Source organism: Zalophus californianus, chromosome 7 (assembly GCF_009762305.2).
Source record: "Zalophus californianus isolate mZalCal1 chromosome 7, mZalCal1.pri.v2, whole genome shotgun sequence".
Lineage (NCBI taxonomy): Eukaryota > Metazoa > Chordata > Mammalia > Carnivora > Otariidae > Zalophus > Zalophus californianus.
In genome coordinates this window covers 144,496,181-144,514,005 of record NC_045601.1, presented here as the reverse complement: position 1 = coordinate 144,514,005, position 17,825 = coordinate 144,496,181, and the positions used below count along the sequence as shown (strand labels likewise).

The following is a 17,825-nucleotide window of genomic DNA, read 5'->3' as shown; positions in this document are numbered from 1 at the left end:
GTTATAATGTGAATAAAACACTTTCTGTGTGAAACCATAGTACTGAAGTAGGAGCTCCAAAACACACTGCTGATCACAGGAAATAATGTATGGATTTGTTCAAAGATAATTTTCAGAAAAAGGTAAAACTGTGACTCAGACAAATATAAAAAAGAGCATGTTGTTAGACAATAAGAGATTTTCCATTGTTTTAGTTCACAAAAATGAAGTCTACTAAATTGTTACACAACTCACAGCATAGATGGAGGAAAGAGAAAGAGCCTCTTTGTAGATCTAGAACATAAGAGCTCTGTAACAGCATCAGCAATATTCCAGACAAACACAGCAGCCATCCCTCAGCCAGTCTTCTGTAATTCTTGCTCCCCTGGATCTTGAGTTAACAGTTGTAAGGGTAAATGGAAATTATTTTCTCTGTTTATATAGAGAGAAGTCGTTCCTTGCAGTGTTTCCTTGGATATGTAGTGAATCTGCGTCCTTACTCAAATCTTCAGAATTGAGATAAATGTCTCTATGGATTAAGTCCAGTCTTCTGTTTTTACAATGTAGAATGTTTCTAAGGTTGTGGGCCAAATAACCTCTAGATATATAAAAATGTACCCGCCAGAATTAGGTCAGGGATCTCTCAGGAGATTGACGGGAGACTCACAAGGTGCAGCACTTTGCTTCTCAAGGAGATAAGGAGAAGTCAGTATTCTTTCTTCAGCTTTGCTGTAAACAACGAGTCAGATTGTATCATAATTTTGTCGTTGCTTTGATGCTACCTTATATACATGTAAAAACGCTAATACTTCATAAAGTGTCTTCTCTCTTCTATTGAAAAGGAAGCATCTTTCTGCTGGCTGAGTCATTTTATTTCCCCAACACAGTTTCATGAACCCATGAGCTTCTTGCGCAGAATTCTGGAAATCCAGACTCAGTAGAATGGTTATGGTCTTAAAGTTGTTGAATCCACGCCATCCAGAGTCTGTAACCAAGTGTATCTGGTATAGTCATCTTTTCCTATGAAGCTCTGAGATGGTCTTTCTTTGTTGAAGATGAAGCTGATTGCAAGTGTTTTCCCAACAGAATGACTATATAGAGAGATGGCAAAAGATTTTAAATGGTTGTGATTGATTTATTACTTATAATTTTCCAAGGCAAAAGGGCTGATGAGAATTCATGATAAGAATAATGCCACTAACAAGGAATTTTGGTTGTTTCTGTGGCATGCAAAACAAGATAACAAAGCCAATCCCAAATAAGTGCTAGACAAAATAGTTGTAGACATAATGACCTTCCTATTTTTAAAGAAGATAGAAAACACTGCATTTAATTTATAGAAGTGGATGAACATAATTTCCACAGAGAGAAAGTCTTGAAATGGACATATGATAATCCTGAGACATCATCATATGCCACAAATATACAAGTCACATAGTAAGAATATACCAAGACCATGTCAACAGTATGAAGCAAAGAGGCTTGGTAAGTCTGGAGTAGGTTCTACATATCTGTACATTAATAAGACTTATTAATAATTAATTACTGTGGTAAGTCCTCAGTAGCCCAGAAGATGCTAGATTCAAATTAAAGAAGTAGAGTTGCGACCAAGTTAACATAAAAAAAAAAAAAAAAAAAGCTGGGATTATGCCTGATTGCATTCTACCCCTGTTGTCTACTATCAGGCAAAACGACACCAGGATTTTATATGTTGATAGAAATATCTCATGGACAGTAAGAGCCTTGATAAATCTCCAGGAATTTCCCATTCAGTGTACAATTTCTGAAATACTTATGTTCACATTCTGCCCGTGCAAATGTGACGTGGGGAAGACTAAGTCTTTCTCCTCCTGTTGTCCTTCCTCCTTCTTCTCCTTCTGATTTTCAGCTCTTCCCGTGCAACTCATCAGCAGTAACACATCAAATAGCTCTGGTTCTTTCTGGCATCTCTCTTTTTTGCAAGGTGAAAGAACAAACCTTTATGATTTTCCAGGTACCTCCTGGGAAGTCTCAAAGACAGCTGTAGGTGGAAAAGATACCTTGAAAGTTTTATTGTACATTTAGGAGTTGATTTGGGGAAGGTAAAAATTAAAACCTCTCAGGACACTTGAACACTTAGGAGAGGAATCAGATTATGATTGCTGGGGAAAATATTTGGCTACTTGTTTCAAAGTTGCAGTAAAACATTTTAAAATAAACATAGAAGGTAACATGAGTGTAAAGAACTGTACCTCATTCCTATGTGAGAAACCTTTGTTGTCTTCAATAATTAAAGGCAGCACAATCAGCATAAACTATAAAAGGTTATACTCGAAAATACAGAATATTTGCTCTCCAAGAAGATGACACAAGGGAAAACCAAAAGGGACCCTGTCATATTATAGGGGAAGGCAAGAAGCAGTAAACCAAGGAAACAAACACATCAAAATGAAGTAAACTTTCCTAGATTTTAATACAGTTCATGGCTTTTCAAACTCAGGTATTATAAATGAGGGTAAATAAACTTAATTTTCAAATTCTGTCCTTCGTTATGCTCCCCCCCATCCTGGAACACTTTGACACTGTATTTCAGGACTGGCTTCAGGAATCCACAAGGTTGGAACTAATTTCATACTATTACCAAGCTGTTATCAACATGGATTGTGTTCCACTTTGTTAACTTCAAATGAGTTAATAAGTAGGGATTGTAAACATTTGTGTTGGAATTGTTTGTAATGGAACAAACATTCCAAGTTTGTATTTTAGATACTTAAACCTCCGAGGCATAGTTTGTCCAGTTGTTTACAGTGTTTTTCAACAGCAGTTTTCCAGTGTAAAGGACCCTGAAATACCAAACTTCTGACTGTTCCCCCAGGTGAGTGGACCGGCCCATTGAAGCATGAAAGCAAGGAACAGGAGGCTCTTGAGATGTAAAAGAAATATTTGGCCAGTTCCAGCATGTAAATAAGTAGATAAACAAACCAACCATTAACAACCATATTTCAGGATTTGATTTATAAATCTGTTAAAACCCAAGGCAACTGCTTATAAACTGCCAGATATCCTTATTTTGGAACATTTTTCCTTTCGTATGCAGCCTTTCTATTTGTTTATTTTGATCTGCCTGCCTTGTTTTCTTGAATTTTTTTAATCGTTATCTTTCTAAGAAGATTTCACGTCAGCCCACCATAAAAAAAAAAAAAAATTCACTGAATCCGTTATCTTGCAAAACTTAAAATGTATGTTCTGTCTCATCTTCTGTCCTTCCTCCTAACTTCCTTCCTCCTTCTCTTCCTAAGTTTGGCAAAAAACATAGGAGAGAGGATTCAACTTCCTTGTCCATCACCCAGGCTGTGAGGGGGGTCTGGGGATGTATTAATAATGGTATTAACAGTGGAGAAGCCTCCCTTTAATCTGTTGTGAGTTTGGGGCAACCAACAGTGTTATGCAGGCAGGTTTGGCTCCTGGTTGTCCCGCTTCACGTTTCAGACAAGGACTGACAGGTACCTGACAGCATGTCTGTTCCTCCCTGACGGAGTTTTTGGTGGGTAGAGGGCAGGAATAACACTTTAATATATGATCGGTAGGTCTAACGGTATTTTCAACCTTCCCTGGATTTAGTTTCTGCAAAGAGAGAATACTGCAATATGAAAGTTACATGAGGCTTGTAACTGCCGGGGGTGGAAAGACATCTCCCTTCTGCCTTTCTGAAATCTTAGCTGAGACCCCTGTAAGGAAAGGTTAAGAAGGGGAAAACAAACTGAATTTTGTTAACACGTTTATTCCAGGTATAGGAAGGAGACACTCAGGGAAAGATGAGTAACTGTCGAGATGGCTCAGAAGTCCAGCTCCTACAGCATCTTTGCCAAAGGACAATAAATCCGCCGTGAGATGATGTAACAAAGGGAAGGCAGATTCAGGCCAAGGGCGAAGATAGAAGCTAGTTAGTGAAGTTTCTGATATCATTGCTGGGCTGATAGGCTCTAAAGTTGTCTCTGGGGCGTAACCTTTGTCTTTCCCGGTTGAGAGGGAAGAAGGGACCTCTTTGTAAACGTCTGTCCTGCTTCTAGGTAGGTAGGGGGAGGGCAGAGAACTTCTGGGGAATCTGCTTCTTCTCACTTGCTTTCAGCTCACAATAATCCATATGCCAAAGTGGCAGATTTTGGGGTGGTATCATCTGCTACCCTTCACCGCCATGTTTTTGTTCACGCTCCTTTGAAAGTTGGGAGGGCAGAACTGCTAGAATAAAAGGAAGATGAAACCAGGTCTACTGTGGCGTATTAAGTGGGATTTCAGGCACGGGGCGGGACCTGGTTAAAGATAGTGACTCTCAAGGAGCTCCAGTCATAAGCTTTGAAATCTCTTTGTATAAGATGGAAAAGCAGCCCAGTGTGTAGGCCAGTGCTACACAGGCCTTTTAGCTTAGCTTATGTTTTATTTCCTCAAAAGGTCACTGAGCTCCGGTCTTGCCCCTTGCACTCAGATGCACAAAGATGACAGTTCTTAGGGTTGACCAAACCAGAATGGTGAGAGTGTAAATGTCCCCCGTGCTCTCTTACTTGTCCTCATAAACTATGAGTCTGACAAACCGGAGGCCATGGCTTATTAATTCTTCATCTGACACTGACAACCAAACTCTGTCATTTAGCTGAAAATGTTGGCCATCAGATTTAGAGATTTGGAGACTGAACTTCCAAGACAGAATATGAGATGTTGCTTTCTATCAGCTACTGCAAGACAACGGGTGCTTGGTTCCTAACCTGGTCTTATTCATCAGCACAGCCACCGCTTTGATCAGCTGTGGAAATGTGACTCCTTTCCCTTCATCCCAGTCCCTCATCATGTGATGCAATCACCTAGCAAGAGACTCTCAGTTGGAGTAACAATTGAACACAGGCTCTACCTGCCATATAAATTCTTCAAGGCGTCTCCAACATATTCCAAGACAACGACACTGTTGAAAATAGAAAATGAAACAAAGAAGGCCCCGCTGGGATTCGAACCCAGGATCTCCTGTTTACTAGACAGGCGCTTTGACCAGCTAAGCCACAGAGCCCCTTTTTGCATTTATGTTCAGTTATATCATATTTATACCATTTTCTGTGAAGTGTAGCAATTTGTCAGAAATTTATTTGATTTTGTGACAAAGAGAAGGTATCTGTGTTTCTGAGCTTTTACTAAAACAGAATCTTCAACATTTAAAAAATGCATTCTTCAATGCAAGGTTTTAAAAATTTCAAATTAAAAAAAAAAATTGGGTTAAATTCCTATTTCATGGCGACTATCGCCATCTAGAGGAAATATTGGATATTGCAGCACCTTTTTAATTTTGTTTCTGCTTTAATTCATTTTGTCCACAAATATTGAGTAGGTAATGTATGTCAGGTACTTTTCTAGGTATCGAAGATAGAACAGTGAACAAAAAACAAACAAACTTTCCTTCCTTATAGAATTTGTACTCTAGAGGGAGGTCAAGAAATCAAGTGTAAACAATTTACCCTAACACCTACCCCCCGCCCAGCCCCCAAACAAACAATGAAAACTAATCCCACTACCACCAGGTTACAAACCCACAGTGCTACCTTCTGAGCTAATTTACTGCATTTGAACAATTGTGCTTCCTTCCATTTTGCTTCCTTCCATTTTATCTAATTGGGCCGAGATGAGGACACACTGATGCAGAGATTTTCGGCCACCCTGCTTCCAACTTGCCCAAACCAGGCAACATCAGGCCCTTTCTTTCAAAGACGGTTTGGAGCCCCACACGATGTGTTGCTCAGCGCGGAGTTCCGCAGGAGGAAACGACTTTAGGCACAGTCTGGTTCTGTTCATTGACCCACTGGGTTAAAACTGACTTGATCTCTGTCTTCATCAAAACAGAAAAACTGAGTGGAGGGTACAGAGAAGTCAGGAGAAAATTGGGGTACAATGTGATAACGATCCCCCACCCCCACCCCAGGATGCCCGTGGGATCTGGGCTTGGCGCAGGGAGGGGCTTAGTCCAGTCACATGACCCCTCCTCTAACAAGTTCTCCCGCAGGTGTTGGAAAAGCAGAAGGGGCTGTGGCCGGTGTAGCCTGAATTCAGCCTAGCGTGGAGGAAGAACAGGTGGGGCCGTCATCCTGAGGTGTTTAGATACCCACTTTGTGCTTTATGAGGGGTGACGGCTGCGCGTTCACTGGGCAGCCACAGGGGGCAAGGCTCTGGTGGGGTGAGAAATCACGTGGGAGAGATCCTTGGGGCAGGTCCTCTGCACACCTGCTTTCCTCTGGACATCTCCGGCTTTTCCAGTTTACGCTGTATCTGACCCGTCTGCCCTTTCTTACAACACTTCAAGGTTTATGCATTCCCTTTGTCCCCGGGTCCTGCTGCCATGGCTCTCCTTATATAGGCTAATTTGTTTATTGTACATCATTTCAATATGTATTTTTGGTAAAGTTGACATTGTGTGCACATATATAATAAATTTACATAAATGGTATATATGTTTATATCTTTTAAAAACATTATGACTTTAAGATCCATCAAAATTGTCCTGTGTCTACCTAAATCATGGCTTCCAACCTCTATATAAAATGCCATGGTGGGCACTCGCGATGTGTTTCCTCTCTTCTGTCCCAGTGGTGGACTCACAGGTCGCCGCCACTGTCCCCCGAGTCCAAATTACACCGCCTGTTCCTCCACCCCCTTTATGTCCGTGTTTGAGAATTTCATTGGGTTGTAAGAGCAGAATAACTAACTAATCCCCGTCTGTTCTCCAGCCCACACTCCACCAGCTGTGCATGCCCCATTTTTCTTGTCTACGCTAGACACTATTCAGCTTTCTACTTTGTAATCTAATATGCATAGCGTAATGAATCTCATCATTGTTTTTTTTAATTTGCATTTATGCCTTCTAAAGATTCTGAGCATCTGTTTATATGTTAGCTACTGGCACTGCATCTTGGGGACATTGACTCTTTTCTTATAATTTGCCTATGTTCTTATTGAGGTTGGTGTGTCTTTCATATTGATGCACGGGGCCGGGGCGGGGGGGGGGGATACTGTGTATTGTGGTTATTAGGCTACTGTGAATTTTAGATCTTGCAGTATCATCTCCCAGTGTGTTACCTGTCTGTTGACTTGTCAGTGGAGGAACTTAATGACAGATCCTTGATTTTGTTAAGGATTTCTCTTCCCCCCACCCCATGGTTTGTACTTTTGAGGTTATGCTTCAGCGGTCTTTCTCTGTTACCAAGTTAAAAAATGTCCTCTCTAAAAAAACAAAAGATGTGTGGATTTTCTTTTTCACATTTGAGACGTTGATCCATCTAGTACTCTAGATAAGCTCATTGGTTTTTTTATGACAGTCTATTAGAACTGTGTCTTCTGGTTCTCAAAGCTTTGGTTTGGTAAGGGTCTCCAAGATGTGTAATTGCTTGTATGGTGTCCTTTATCTTAGCCCCTTCATATTTTCATGCAATTAGGTATTTAATAAAATCATGTGTTTTTCCTGTTAGAATATCTATCTGCAAGGTCAGGAGGAATCCAGGTACTTCCTAATACCCTGTAGAAGTCATAGCATGGAAAGAATATATTTTAATAAAACAATTGTTTGACTTATATTTTATGAATTTCCCATCAGATAATCTTCCATAGATTTTTTTGTTTATATTCTTGTAATCCTGGGCCTACGTTTCACAGACCTATAAGCTCCATCCTAGGTTTCCCAAACTGTTCTTACAAGAAAAAGGTATGAGAATACAGATTCTAAGTTGCTGGGATGCATGAGTGGGCAAGGTACTGAACTTAAAGTTTGCATGCGTCCAATCCTTGCTTGTGGCAAATAATCTTATCTTCTAATTTGTCCTCTTCAATAGGAACTGGAAACCCCTCTTAAGAGTTGGTTCCAGAAAACCTATGAATTTCTATTTTGCCCTCAGGAAATTTGATTATATTTCTCTCTCCTATAATCCTGCACCTTACCACAACCAGAGTTTGGGAAACCAATCCTACAAGGCAGTGTTTACTAGGTACATGATTGGATCTTTCTACCATGGTCTTAGGCTACCGTGGGTTGGGCATAACTGCCCAAGTCCATCAGTTTCTAAGTCTACTGGAATTTTATCCTAAGCTAAAATGTTAAGGGAGAAGACCTTGGGCGACACAGAAGGATTATGTGGCCCACAGACAACCTCCTCGGCCTAGGGGTGCTCACTAGTGACTTGACTTTCAAAAGGCTCCTAACTCTTCAGTAAGGCTCTGGAGAGCAGGGCCCAGAGTTTGAAGGAGACCCTCAGACCCATCCTGTGTCCCAGGAAGGAGGAAACAGAGACTGTGTAAGTGAGGTAAAATTTCTCTTCTATGCTTTTAGGGTTTCTGGCTGGGCCTAAGAATTAAACGGACATAAAACAGATTAATAGGAAAAAAAACCACACGTTTCACGAAGTCAGTTTTACATGGCCGTGGGGGCCCTCCCAAGAAAAAACAAAGGCTCCAAGAAGCAGAGCCCCTTGCCTACATACGAGGTTGGGCCAACGGTGTGAAAATGGGACAAGACAGAGGGGTTGGGGGGAGGGCAGTTAACCGTGGACAAGTGACTAGGAAGATAAGGGTTAGTTTAACCGGGGTTTTGGCACAGATTTCTCTTGGCCTGGACGGCCTGGCTCTGGCGATAAGAAGGCTTCCTTCCTCCGGGGGCAGGGAGGGGCTCCTTTACGGGGGTATTCTGCCCCTGGCTTTCAGGAGGAACAAGGAAGGTCACGAGTTCTCTTTCTTCCACCTGCTGTTTTTCAAGTGCTTTAACTCAAAATAATCAATATGCCAGCGATGCACATTTTGGGGTGGCGTGCTTTGAACCCCGGTAGTCGAAAACCTGTATTTGTGTCCCATCCTGATGCATAAACGCCCTAAGCTTAATCCCAGCTCTGACGCAGTCGCAAGTAACGGTCGGGACAGTGCTCCCCGCTTGGTCTGTCATCTCCTTGACCTAAAGACGCGCGCACCGCGCAGCCGGCACTGGCGGGGACGTGCGGTGGAAGGTGCGTACCCGCGGGGGTGCTCGCCCGCAGCCCCGGCACGCGGCGTGGCGCGTGGGGGGCGCCCCGAGTCCCTGGTCTGGCAAAGAAGGGATGAATGCGGGGCAGTCTAGAAGTGTTCAAAGGGGCGCGCGTCAAGAAGGCGGTTTTACCGAGGTTTTCCTCGCGCGCCCACAGATGGCTCTGCTTGAGGCTTTTCAAGCTCGTGCGCGCGCCGGGAACGCCGTTAAAAGTTCCCTGTGTTGAAACAGTCGCCTGTCTTTCAGTTGGATGATTAGGGGCGTTTTTCGACGTGTTTGTCCAGGAACTTTTGTATTCGGGGACAGGCGAGCTCTCAGCCGCCTGCGGTTCCATAGTGTAGTGGTTATCACGTCTGCTTTACACGCAGAAGGTCCTGGGTTCGATCCCCAGTGGAACCAGTGACGACAGCGCTCTTTTCGGCCCCTGCTCGAAGGCAAGCGGCGGGTTTGCTTCGCGTTTTGTTTTCAGTGCTTTCCTTTCCTTTCCTTTTTTTTTTTTTTTCCTCCTAAGGCTTTCTGAGAGCGCTGAGAGAAACACAGACTTGCGGGCTGTTTAGTAGGAGACGCACCTTCCTACGCCGCTCAGCCGCAGGCTGGCGTCACGGGATGGTCTTGTTCCTGCCGCGTCCAGCCACCGGGAGGGTCAGAAGGAAGCCTGCGTGCTCGAGGCGGACCTGCAGGAATTCCCACGACTGTCCCCCTGGGCGCGGGGCGGGGATGGGGCGCGGGTCAGGACACAGCCCAGGTGCCCGGCCTGGGGGCGCTGCACGCGGCCAACGGCTGCGCTGGAAACGGGGCCCGTCTGCAAAGACCTCGGCCCCACACGGAGCCTTCCCGGCCCTCTTCAGGGCCGCTGGCCCTCCCGGGGAACCCGTGCCGTCGAAGGGCCCGAGCTGCCGGTCACCTTTCCAGTGTCCTGCTCTTAGCTAGGAATAGAAAAGTCAGAATTGTCACAGATTTGAAGACTATATTACAGAAAGGAACTAAAAACACAGAAACAAACGCAACTTGAGGGATAAGGGCTCGGTCGATGGAACAGTGCTGAGAATACACGGAGGTACTCAGGTGGGGCACAGCGTCGAATACCCAAACAACAGGTGATCCCTCTGCACAAGGAAGGAGGCTTCTGGAAAACAAAAATATATGATCAGAAATGAAAAACTCAACAAGTGGATCGGAAAGTGTGGGATATTCTGGAATATCAAGCAAAAACATAGTGCTGAAGGAGAGAAAAAAATTATAGTTGAGGAAAAGACGAGGATGTGTTATAGCTAAATATTACTTCAAAAATAAATAATAGGGAAAATGCAAGGAAGATAAGCTTCGAAAAATCGGGTACATATCACAACTCTAAAAAAAAAAAAATTCTAGGCAGTCAGGGATCACTGAATATTCAGTCAAAAGGTTAAAAAATAGTCCGATCCTTGACTACCCAGCAAACAGAAAACAACATAAAATCTTCTGGGTGTGTGGAGGGGAACGCAAGTCACAAAAAGGATCAGTTAACAGAACAGCTGATTTTTCAAGGTTGACACTGAAAGCTAGAAGACAATGAAGCAATGGCTTCCAATCTTAAAGAAGATGAAATCCACCCTAGATTCAATGTGAAACCCGAGTATCCATCAAGTAGGAACATAAAAGAGAGACGTTTTCAAATGTACTTTGCTTTGTAAAATTTACCTTTAGTACCCCCTTCCCCAGGATCTCTGCAAACATGAAATGTCAGTTGAGAAATAGGGAGACTTGAGACACAGAAAGTATGAGGTATAAATACAGCATAAGAGATGAGCAAGGATGGGCCAAGAGGACAGGAGCCTCACGTGTTCACAGGGAGCCAGACTGCAAGAGGTCAGGAATGTCTGGGGAAGACAAGCTCAAGGAGATGAAAAGCGGAGAGCAGCTTGGATGTGGGTAGACATCCTCAAAAGAGATTTCGATAACTGGGGGATGAATGTGGGGTTGAAATAATAAGATCTATTGAAAACTGTGCAAATAAAAATAACATTATTCATCCCATGTGGGAGGAGAATTCATAGTCTGTTAGGACGATTTAAAATTGGAAAGGAATAGATAAGGAATAAAAAGGAATAAGTAAGCAACTGTTAGTTGCCGATGATGTGACATCTATAGAGAAAACAGAATCGATAGGTGTTTAAAATCAATGAATGAGTTTAGCACATTTACTAGATACTGTTCATAATTTTAATTCAGAAGCATATAGAAAATAAGGCTTGAAACACTATACCTAAGAATTAATCTGACAAATTATGTGTGATATTTACACAGGAAGAGTTAGGAAATATGGAAAGATCAAAAACTGCTCAAGTAAATATAGAGATACACCATATTAATGAAAGCAAGAGCTTTATAAAATAATGCAAAGTTTCTTTAAAATTATAATATATATTAAGTGAGAGTTCAATCAGAATTCCAACAGATTCTAATACTGGGAAGGACTAGAGAGCTTTGGCAAGCTAAATCATTTTTAAAACGAAGAAAAATGGTAGAACTGCTTCCTCTTTCTTTTTTTTAAAGATTTTTAAAAAAAATCTTAAAAAAAGATTTTTAAAATTTATTTATTTGAGAGAGAGCAAACATGAGCAGTGCGAGGGGCTGAAGGAGAGGGAGAAGCAGACTCCCCGCTGAGCAGGGAGCCTGATGCAGGACTCAATCCCAGGACCCTGGGATCATGACCTGAGTGGAAGGCAGACGCTTAACTGACTGAGCCACCCAGGCGCCCTGAAATGCTTCCTCTTGTGAATATTACAGGTGCTGCAAAGGATAACAATGAACATATATGGTATTTTTGCAGAGGTATATAAGTAAACCAATGGAACAGAATAGATGGCACAATATAGACCAAAGCAAATAATGAAACCATGGTATCTGACCCAGGTGGCAGGACTGGGCAGAGGGCAATGTCAACTATTCATTAAGTAGTGCGGACTCAATTATCCATATTTGGGGGGAAAAATCCATGCTTTAAAATAGACATAAAAATGAATTATAGGCTGCTCACAGGCTGAAATGTGAAAAGCAAGGATTTTAGCTATTTTAGCTAAAGCAGTGGAGGAGAATTGCTAAAAACTCTTTCTCAGCCTTGGGTCTACCAAGAGCCATGAGGGAGATACCACGTGAGTCACCCTTTCTGTCTCTTCTCATTAGGACTGCTGTACCTGATCTGCTCCGATCTGCCCCCCTCCTTTTCCACCCTCTGTCCTTAGGAGTCTGTCCTGCCCTGGGCCTCACACTTCAAGGGAAGACTAAGAAGGCTGGAGGACACAGAGCAGTAAGAAAGCCTCTGGAGGCCTGTGGAGGTTAAGATCCTTAACCAAGTGTAGGGCTGCTTCTAAATCTTGTTGCTGGGAGCCGGGACCTTCTGCTCGCCACCTGGCTCATCCCAAGGCCAGCACCTATACATGTCTTAAGCTTTCTCTCCTGAGGTTCTTTGTGAGGTCCTGGAGGAAAAGCCCCTCGTTTCTCCTGTTGAAAAGCTTTCCAAAATACGAGCAGCCATGCTGGCATAAAGGAGATGCTAGAATGGTCCGAGTACAGACAGATGATGGCTGCACACTCCAAGCCCCTGCCTAGTGTGCTAGTCCAGAGGGACTTCTGCTCATAGTAAAAGAACGTTTCTTGGACGTCAGTCTTTCCTTTTCCTGATTCCCTGATTTGTGGCCTTCTTCCTACGATCTGCCTTTCTCCAAGACCTCTCTCCGTGCCTTCCCCAAATCGATAGCCTATTGTTGGGAAACATTTTGGCGATGATCAGCTTTAGAAATAGACTAGCTGAAATCTTGAAGTAAGCCTTAATCCCGAGGATGGACAAAACTCTGCCTGCCGTGGTGGGAATTAGCTCATTACCATAAAAATAGCACAAGATTGCAGGCATTTGGAAAAGATGCTGAGGTTGCCTGGGTGGCTCAGTTGGTTAAGCGACTGCCTTCGGCTCAGGTCATGATCCTGGAGTCTCAGGATCGAGTCCCGCTTCGGGCTCCCTGCTCAGCGGGGAGTCTGCTTCTCCCTCTGACCTTCCCCCCTCTCCTGCTCTCTCTCTCTCTCTCACATAAATAAATAAACTCTTAAAAAAAAATAAAAAAAGATGCCGAGTTTACACTGGTGTTTGCAACATCACTGCTGCACAAAGGCCTTCATCCATAGAAGTAGCAATGAGATTTATTCTTTTAACAATAACAACCATGGCTTATTTGATCATGTTTTTGGTTTGTACCTCAGTAAGCTAGTGCCATCATGCATATTAGGCCCTTAAGTCTTTAGAACAGTTGTAAAAAGTGGTCATTCTCATTAACATCCCCTGAGAGATGATGATGAGGCACAGAGAAATTTAAAAACCAGATCATGAATGCCAGAGAGGAGGGCAGTTTTCTCTTTGCAAAAGTTGTCAGTAGGTTGTGTAGGATGCTCCCAGACTGACATTCATGCACTCATAAAAGGATACCTGGAAAATGCAAAGTTTTTGTCACAATTCCCCTGCTCAGTTTATACCAGATTGGTTGATGCTTATTCAAAGCTACACAATACATTCATGAGCCAGAGACCTTGATACATCTAATATAGACATGTGCTTGGCGCCAAGTACCATTTGGTACATGCCAAGCAAGCTCTCTCTTTTTTGAGCAAATCCAGAGTACTGGTCTTCTTTATCCCCTCACTCACCTGGTGCTACAGGTTAATTCAGTACCAGATTTAGGACCCTAACCCTGTTATGAAGAGGTAGCCTCTGGGCCATAGTCTGTGACTTCCTGCGACTCAGGCCAGTAAGAATGGAAGAAAATGTGTGCAAGATTCAGGGGTTTGTCTCTGTTCGAAATCAGACGTTCCTCATTCACTGGTGGCAGAAGAATCGACAGGAACTGGTCCTTCTGGGTCAATACATACTTGATTCCTGTCCTCACCCAGGGAAAACCGAGTAGAAATAACACACATGAAAGAACAGATGTGATACAGGTGACCATGGATGACACCGTGAGTGGAATGAAGCCTCTGGGGCCACCAGAGGGATGACATCCAAAGTATAAGCCACTTCAGCCCAGTTACAGTATCTCTGAAGGTTTGCTGGTGCGAGTTTCAGAATCTGTGTCAGACGGTTGGGGGAGGAATGGGGGCTAGTTCAGCCTTTAAGAAGGGAAGGCTTTTGGAAATGGAAGATCCTCATGCAGAAGATAGTCATTGTGGGGCCTTCAATATCTGCAAGGCTCAGGGGGAGATGAGAAGCAACTTGTGCGTTGTCAGAGCGCTGTGCCATGGCAGAAGCAGGCTTCTGGAAGTTCCGTGGGGGTCTGCTTGTCCCCTTCCAGCCCCCTCCCACCTCAGGTTGGCTCTCCTCTACACCCACCTTACCCGGTCCACCTGCCCCTTTCTAAATCGCTCTGGCAGCTGAAGAGGCTAGATATACTTCTGAGCCATAATGTTTCCCCCCAAAAGTTCTTCCCATTTTCTCCAGACGTTCACAATTGCTCCGCACCGGCCCAGCCCCGACGGGTGGCATGTGCGGTTCGTGCGCTAGGACACATTGCCACAATCAACCTGGGGGCGCATTCCCTGGCGCTTGAAAGGATTTCTAGGTTCATTTCTATTACCTCAGTTTCTTCTTGGGACTTCCAGCCGGTGCCAACAGCACCGTGGGACTTGGGAATGGCTGGGGAGAGAAGCACCCCCACGAGAGCGCGGGCATCTCGGGTTCCGCGGACGCGCGCGGGAAAAGGCGGAGGCGTGCCGAGGAGCCCGGGACTCCTGCCGTGACTCGGCCTCGAGCCGAGGTTGCTGCGGCCACCACTATACGATCAGGGCGCGCCGCCGGGGGCCGCCTGCCCCGGTTCCCGGGACCACCAACCGCCCGACCGCGCGCCTCGGCTGGCGGCCTGCCCCAGAACGGCCCCCGGGGGCCGCCGCGTCCTGCTGCTCCCCCCAGGGTCGCGCTTCGGGCAAACAAACCAAAGGGGAGAAGTAAGTGTCCCCGCAGGGACCTGGCCGACGCCGGCGGCCCCTCGCACTCACGGACCCACCGCCCTCACGTCCACTCCCAGCCGCGCGCGTCTCTGGCCGCCGTTCAAAGTGCTCCGACCTCTGGCCCCGGCTGGAGCGGCGCGGCTTCGAAGAGAACCTTCCCGGGAACCGTTTGTGGCCCAAGTGGTGAGGATCTGCGGGGGCCGGGCGCGCAGTCCTGCCCCTCGCGGGGGTCCCCGGGTCCTGAGGCGCGCACCTGCCGGAGGCCCGCAGGCCACGCGGCCCGCACCGGCTCCAGCCGCCTTAGGACCGCTCTCTCTCGGGCTTACGGGCTTGCCAGAACCGGGAGGGAACAGCGTACGGCTCGTGCGGCCCGGAGGCTCCACGGGGCACACCCCCCCCCCCCCCCCCGCCCCGCAGGCTGCCCTGCCGACCTGCCTGCTCTTTGCCCGGTCCGATTTGCTAGCTTCAGTCCGTCGGGGAAGCTGCCCCTGACCTCCCCTCTCCACGCAAGGCACTCCTTGCCAGTGTAGGTTAAATTGTATTTTCTCTGTTCCGTGATCCCTTTTTCTTCTCTTTCAGTGCCCCTTATTATGACATTAGGACATATTACTTACTGCAATGACTCTAATTAACAGGCAGTCTGCTCTCCCCTCCCTACCCCACTGTGCCCCCAGAAGAAATAACTGTTCTGTTCAGTAGTTCTGCTCCGGGCTCCACTTTTAGCAGGTTCTGCGTGAATATTGCTTGGCCGCAGAATGAATGATGGACAGAGACTGCAATTCCATGCTTTATGAAAGCGGCTTCTCCCAACAGCCGGTGGCCACGCACCGAAGCCTGGTTTTATTGTGTGTGGCCGGTGGATGCCGGGTTAGGGCCACGGGTGGGAAAAGATCCACAGAAAATGCAAGCGAGGGAGTTCAGAAGCATGTCAGCAGCTGTCTACATGACGCTTCTCAGCAGAGCCAAAATGCTGTGCTTAATTTTCTGAGAGTTTCTTTGTCTCTTTTCTTCTAGGTTACACAAAGCCATCCATCCTAACACTGGCAGGTTTGCTGAAGAATTACCTGCTCCTCAGATGAAGTTTTTTTTTTTTTAAATATTTTATTTATTTATTTGACAGAGAGAGCGCACAAGCAGGGGCAGTGGCAGGCAGAGGGAGAAGCAGGCTCCCCGCCGAGCAGGGAGCCCCATGTGGGGCTCCATCCCAGGACCGTGGGGTCATGACCTGAGCCGAAGGCAGCCGCCCAACCGGCTGAGCCACCCAGGCGCCCTCAGATGAAGGTTTTGATCCCAGAAGGGAAGTAGGGATTTTTCTGGTCTCGGGTCAGCCGAAGGAGGGGAATGCGGACTGCTGCCTGCTCAGGCCTGCTGGAGGCGGCCCTCTTTTCCCTCTCCTTCTCTTGGGGGCTTCTTCCAAATCCCCCGATTTAGAAAGCTGCTGTGGACACTCGTGCCCTTCGGCATTCTCCACTGGCCTGTTTTTGGCAGTTGGATTGATCTGCGTGTGTCTCTCTCTGAGGAGACGGGAAAGCCAATCCTGTGTCCCCTGGTCCTCGGTGTGGCAAAGCCCCGGAGGACAGCCTCTTTTCTTGTGCTTTTTGTACTTAAAGGCCTTTCTGAGGATCTTGTCTGACCTGTCACCACGCTGACCGTGCGGATAAGCCAGGCTGGCCTAGTCTAACCTACGAGCTCTACATTCACCAAGGCCAGGCACTTACCTCCTCCTGACATTCTTGCATTTCCTATAAGAAATAAATTTCAGGGGGTGCCTGGGTGGCTCAGTCATTAAGCGTCTGCCTTCGGCTCAGGTCATGATCCCAGGGTCCTGGGATGGAGTCCCGCATCGGGCTCTCGCTGTGTCTCTCTCTGTCAAATAAATAAATAAAATCTTAAAAAAGAAGAAGAAGAAGAAGAAATAAATTTCAGAAGCTCTCTCCTACGCAAGGGCATAATAGTTTTAGCAACTCTTCCCTCTCTCCTATATTATTAAAAAACAAATCTCTAGGGGATCCTTCCTATCAGGATTCAGAGATGCTTTTATTTCCTTCATCTGGAAGACGTGTTCCCTTGCTCCCCGATTACCCTTTGAGCGACTGACGTCACTGTCTTTCCGGTTTCTGAAAGTGTCATCACACTGTCTTCTTTCCTTCATCGCATTGCTTTTAGGGAATGGATTTCAACCTGCGTTTCCCCAACACTCCGCTTACACGTTCACATTTCACTAACTAGTACTTGATTGCCCTCATTGTGCTTGACTTCCGGACAGCACCTGACACGGGTGGCCGCTCCCTTCTCTGGAAACATTTCTTCCTTTGGACCCCGCACCCTGACTTTTCTCCCTTTTCCTTGGCCCCCAGTCCTCAGCTTTATGCACTGGTTCATGCTTCCGCCCTCAAGTCCTCAAGGCTCGGTCTTGTTCTCCACCTTCTCTCACTTCCTTGGGGATTAGATCTGGTTGTACCCACACTCTGGGATTTCAGCCAAGACCTCTACCCCCAACTCCAAATGTGATATTCAGCCTCTTGGTTGGTACCTCCCCTGGATGTCTGATACACGCTTCACATTTAATATGTCTGGAACTGAATTCTTGATCTTTTCGGCAGACTTAAACTTCCTCCTCCTCTCCACTTGGTGCAAACATTGGATGGGTGGTAAGAGATGAAGAATAGATGACCACACACTTGGTCAGACACTGAAATCAAGCGCCACTGCACCGTCATACCTGATGCACTGGGGGAAGAGAGGCAGCTCACCATGATTTCTAGTCGCTTCTGGAAACACTGGTGGGTTAGTTCTTGAGGGTAGAGTGGGGGGAAATGACCACTGTAACACAGTACTACTTCTCCCCAGGAGAGGGACG

The 17,825-nt window shown here is 45.8% G+C and overlaps 2 non-coding genes across 2 annotated transcripts; one reads left to right on the top strand and one right to left on the bottom strand.

Moving 5' to 3' along the window:
- Positions 1–4,940: 4,940 nt before the first annotated feature.
- Positions 4,941–5,014, bottom strand: TRNAT-AGU. Its single transcript has one exon. It is a non-coding gene; the product is annotated as a tRNA-Thr (tRNA).
- A 4,307-nt stretch (positions 5,015–9,321) lies between these two features.
- Positions 9,322–9,394, top strand: TRNAV-UAC. Its single transcript has one exon. It is a non-coding gene; the product is annotated as a tRNA-Val (tRNA).
- The last annotated feature ends 8,431 nt before the right edge of the window (positions 9,395–17,825 follow it).